Source organism: Bos indicus, chromosome 4 (genome assembly GCF_029378745.1).
Source record: "Bos indicus isolate NIAB-ARS_2022 breed Sahiwal x Tharparkar chromosome 4, NIAB-ARS_B.indTharparkar_mat_pri_1.0, whole genome shotgun sequence".
In the NCBI taxonomy this organism is placed as follows: Eukaryota; Metazoa; Chordata; class Mammalia; order Artiodactyla; family Bovidae; genus Bos; species Bos indicus.
Window position 1 is genome coordinate 63346470 of NC_091763.1, and position 6000 is coordinate 63352469.

The window sequence follows — 6000 nt, forward strand, 5'->3', positions numbered from 1 at the left end:
GTGACTTAGCAGCAGCAGCAGCAGAGGAGAATAATATAGTGGCTAAAATAATAAACTCTGGAGTCAAACTCTCTGTGCTCATGTTTTAGCTACATCACTTTCCATCTGGGTGACCTTGGGCAAAATACTTGATCTCTGTGAGCCTTAATGGTCCCATCAGTAAAAAGAGGTGAAGAACAATATATCCCATGAGACTATATTTAGGTAATTGTCATTGAGTTTGATGTATGTGAAAAGTTGAGAACATTGCCTGCTCTCTTATAGGTCCTTATTAAATAAATACTAGCTGTGAACTTTAATTAGTATGCCACAGACTTTTCCAGCTTGTTAAATGGTTAGATAATTAATAAACATATGCTGTTAGTAAGACTCAGAGTTCTTTTGATTAATTCAATATTTTTCTTCTACTATTTTACACTTGCTCAAACAGGTATACTCAAAGGAACAAGCTGTGTCCAGTTTGGATAATAATATTATTTGGCAAAGAACAACGACTGCCAATTCAATTTATTTTACTTTCATTCTGTGGGGCTTGTTAGTTATATTTATATACAACTTATCTTGCATATGACTGATATGTTGACATGTTACGATCATAACATGTCAACATAAAAGATTTTCACACCACTAAAGATTTTTCTAGAGTCCCTCAGAAGAGTGAAGATCCTCTGCAACCAGTCAGTGACACAGGTCTTCTTACTCTAAGGAATCCTGTCACCACAACTTCCAAGTCTGAAGAATGAAACCCCTAATGAGAACCATTCATTGGGAGCCTATGGTGTGTTGTACCATGCCAACCTCCTTATAGATATCATGTCTAGAATAAATCTTCTCATTCCTGCTTTCCAGAGCAGAAAACTGGGGCTTAGGGAGGCCGCATAACTTAGCGAAGACCAACTTACTAGTATGGCATAAAATAAGATTTCAAGTCTTGGTCTAACACTAAAGCTCTTATTCTCCCCTACTTCAATCATGCTGCTCCAGCTGATGATAATAGGAATTAAAGGAGAAATTAAGTGGTTGAGATTTATAGATGATGAACCACTGTAAAAGCCACTGTTGTGAACTTTTAAAGAGGGAAATCAGCCAGTTGAACATTGGTTAAGGAAATGCTTTTACAATGAAGACTTTTCCCCCTTATTTTTCATGTTGTCCCACAACAAGAGAACAAAGGGTCAGTCCAAGTTCATGGCAGGTACAGTTAGAGAAAAAAAGAAAGGAAAAATATGTTCTGCCCACCCCCACCCCCACCCCCCACCCCCACCTCCAGCATGGAGCCTCTCTATGGAATTCCGTATCTGCTGAGTCAAATTTCAGAGTTGTGGTGTTTAAAGACGTTTGTGTTGATTTAATGCTCCAAAACAATACTGGCTGTTGACTAGGCGAAGATGAGAGTAACGAAATCACATACTTCAGGACTTCGACTGATTTCTACAGAGGCCAAAAGGTAGTTTTCTTCTCTTTTACTTTGCCATCTGCTGCAGACCCAAGGATCCAGAGGCCCTCCCACTGTCTTCTGGAGCTGCAGGGTTCCAGCCTGACCAGAATGTGTCTGAAACCCCATCTAACTGAGGCAAAAAGTCTCAGTCCCCACAGAGGTAGCTAATCCAGTCATTGAAGGGTTACCCAGTCCAAATCCCCAGCCACAAAATGAAAACAGAGCAGGGTCTTTGTTTATTGATCTGCCTAGGACCCTCTGACTGGCAAAGGAAGAAAAAAAATAACCCGGCACAAAATAAATGTTCGATTTCTCTTATGTAAACAAGATGGAAACCAACTTGGCTGTCCAAAGCAATTCTTTGCATGTAAAGCAAAAAATAGCTCCCTTGAGGAGGAAGGAACTCAAGCCCCATTCAATTGCCCCTCCCCTCTACTCTTTCCCTGGCCATTTTCAGTAACCACTGCCTTTCTGCCAGTGAACGTCTATTCAGGGTCCCTGTGCAGGGGTCACTGCAGGCAATGAGCTCACCCCCACTCCATCACCCCATCCAAAATGTTTTCTGATCTCAATAAAGGCTATGGACTCTATGCTGAAAGTCAGTATTATTGAAAATTATCTCCATAAAAACGAAATACTTTTATCCAAAAATCTCAGTCTTCTATTTGTTTCTGCAGGGCTCTGAACAGTCCCAAACTGCTCTTATGTGGGTTTAGAAGTGGACTAAAGGGAGACCTTTTAAAAAATCCAAATTCTTCTTTGTCAAATACCCAGATGGTAGATGACAATTTGGATGCAAATCCCTTAAAGAAGGGTCTCAAAAACTTAGTTCACCTTTTGGGACCAAGAAAGTTAATCCTAAATCCTTGTTCGATCTTTATTCATGCCAAACTTTTAGTGACTTAAGCAAAACATTTACCACGTTGGATCACATGGCTCAGCTTCATTAGCCAGTATATCTATGGATAGCAGTGTTTTACAGAAAATAAGAATCTGGCTGAACCTTCACTCAAAACTCAACACCAACACAAATGAAGACATTCAGATTTCAGAAGACCCAGTTTCCTGTGGGGAAAAAAAGGGCTTCTCTCATTTTCATACAGGTCCCATTTTCTTAGTGCACTCAAAATGAAGCCTGGATACATCTCTGAAAAACCTAGTCCCCTTACAACCCAGAGATACCAAGCCAATCGGCATCAGGCATTTGGGGGAGAGAGTATTTGTAATGTTTCCAAAGCTCCAAGTGTTAGGGAGGTATTTGGATTCAAAGTTCCCATAATGATTGGAATACTCAGTAAATGTGAAGAAGATAGAAAAATGGATCTCACACCTGACTTGCTGATACTTCTCCATCTGGGAACCCAGATCTTAGGAGGGAGGTCCTGAGAACATAAGGATGCCCAGTGATGAATGATACTGGTATAAGAATGGTTTTCCTGGATTTACTCAACAAACCTATGGAACATCCTCCCACTAGAACACTTGGAGTAGTCATGAGAACTATGGTGGTTTGATACCATTCTTCTTCCCTCCTGATCACTTGGTAAAGAATGTTCCAGGAACTGAGTGGCCTGCTTATAAAAGATGACAGGGGACAGAGGCATTCCTCTCCTACCTAATTCTGCCCTTTCCCAGACATCCTGGTGATCAGGGAAATCTCTTGAGTGTGGAAAGAGGCAGATATAAGGAAGAAATAAGCAAATCTTATAGATTCACATGAAAATTCCTGGTACTCCACCCCTACAGCTCTCCCAGGCATGAGTGAACTTGTGGTAACTCAAGGTTTCTATCCAGCAATGAGATTAACCTCATAAAATAAGCAAGAAGAGCTATCATCGGAAACGTGTGCTGCTTACTTACTTGTTCACCCAGGGATCTATTTATAACCTGCCTTGCTCCACAAAGAATTTGAGGTAGAATGACTTCATTCTCAAAGGCCCAGATAAAACTCTTTATAGTGGCTATTATCATGACTCAAAAAGAGGATTCAAAAAACACAGGACAAAATTGAGAAAGCAATCACCACCAACATGTCAACAGGCCCCACCTAGCTGCCCACTCTCTGGGTAGAAAACACTCTGATGGTTAAGACTATTCTGTTTGGGGATTTTTGGCCTGGTACAAACTGTATCAGACTGATACTCCTTTTCATTCACTGTAATGTCTTCTTTAACCCCTGGTAGCAAACTACCCACAAGGCAAATTCATTCAAAGTTTACCCAAGCTATGGTACTAAAAGCATAAGAGAATGGAATTATTATTAAGGGACATAGGGCATCCACCTATTTTCTTTTGGAAAAAAATGTAATTTCTAAGGCAATTCTTAAGAGAGGTCAATTTAGATTAGAAATCTAAATTTTAGACTTTTTTAAAAAATAGACTTTATTATTTAGAGCAGTTTCCGGTTCACAGCGAAACTGAGCAGAAATACAGACATTTCCCATGTACTCCCTGCCTCCACACAAACAAACCTATTCTATTACCAATGTCGCCACCAGAGTGGTACATTTGTTCAGTTGATGAACACCCATTGACACACTATAATCACCCAAAGTCCATAGCTTACCTTGGGGTAAGCTTACCTTACTCTTGGTATACATTGTATGGGTTTTGGCAAATGTATAATGACACATATTCACCATTAAAGTAAGTATTAGGCAGAATAATTTCACTGCCTGAAGAATTCTCTGTGTTCCAACTATTCATTCCTCTCTCCTCACTGACCCCTGGCAACCACTGATCTTTTCACTGTCTTCACAATTTTGCCTTTTCGAGAATGTCATATATTTGGGACCATACAGTATGCATATAGCCTTTTTATAACTGGCTTTTTTCACTTAATAATATGTATTTAAGATTCTTCCTTATCTTTTCATAGCTTGCTAGCTCATTTCTTTTTAGCAATGAATAATATTCTATTATATGGATGTACCTCTTTTTATTATAAATTCGCCCACTAAAAGACATCTTGGTTGTTTTCAAGTTTGGGTGATTATGAATAAACCTGTTATAAACATCCATATGCAAGTTTTTGTGTGGGCATAAAATGTCAGTTCATTTGGGTAGATGCCAAGGCAGGCAATTGCTAGATTGTGTGGTTAAGAGTGTGTTCTGTTTTGTAAAAAATGTCAAACTGTCTTCCAAAGTGCCTGTACCATTTGTATTCCCGTCAGCAGTGAATGAGAGTTCCTGTTGCTCCCCGTTCTCACCACCATGGGGTGTTGTCAGTGTTTTGGGTTTTGTCCATTCTGATCGGTGTATGGTGGTATCTCACTGTTTCAGACTGTTTTTCAGTATACAATACATTTTTTCACTTCAAAGGCATCCACTGATGCGAACTCAATTAACCAAGGAAAACTGATCTTTAGTGAAAGTGGATACCCTCTAGGCTGAGGAACAGCACTAGACATTCCTTATTCCTATTTCACAGACAAGAAAACAGAAGTTCAGAGATGCTGGTTAATTTCCCAGGTCACAGGAAAAGAGGCAAGGCCAGAATTTGTATCTACATCTAGCTTTCTCCAAAGCCTTTCTTACTGTGTACCCATACCCATCAAAGCAGAAGGGAAAGTGAACTCATTTATGGAGCGCGCACATGGGGAATGCCAAGCCTTATGCATTCACAACTTTAAATACATTCTTTAATTTAATCCTCACAAAACTAAAAATGGCATTCCTGTCCTGTACAGCAGAGAAAGAAGGTGAGACTCAGAAGATTCTCCCTGTGCTAGGCATTAATCATTTGATTGTTAGATTCCACGAGAGGATAAAAGGTGAGGTTCCATGGAAGGGGCTGGGGTGCTGAGACTGTGGGATGGGGGCCCTCAGTGGGGGACTCTTAAAAGAGATAATTTATCAATTAGTCTGGAAAGATTTCGATATATCAATCTGTATAACCACGACAGTCAATGCCAACTCTGAGAGGGCCTAGGAGAGCTTTTTGATGGATTGGACATGGAGAGGGTGGTGGGAAGAAAAGAGAGGGATATGAATCATAGGTGCTTGCTTTGGCACTTGGGTAGTGATGCCATTTCTTGAGACAGGAAAGATGGCAGAAGAAGCAATTTGAGGGAGGAAATCAGAGTTCCGGGAGGATGGACTCAGTTAAGGGAAGGGTACCAGTTATCCTCAGAACTAAGCAGGGATGCCACGATGCCAAGAAGAATAAAACATCCTTCCTGGTCTCATAGCTCCAACACTGTAGTCACGCATACCTCCCTAGGAGCTACAGTACAAGACAACATGAGCAGTGGCTGAGAGGTAGAATTTGAAATGTAAATCTTAGTTTTCTATATTATTGATCAAACCAATGCTGTATCACAAACCTTAAAACTGAAATCCAACCTCAAGTCTAGTCTCCAGTTACAGAAGGAGAAAGAGTACAGAGAAAGTCCCAGAGAGGCCAAGCAAAAACAGCCTTCCACACACGAGCATCTTGTTTGCTTGGTATGGCCTCAAATTGCAGGAGAGTCATTCGTCATTAGCCATCTCTTCCGGGAGCTTTTCTTAGTTTGTGGTAGAAGGGAGGCAACATAGTGTAGTGTTTTGTGTCCTAGGTTTCT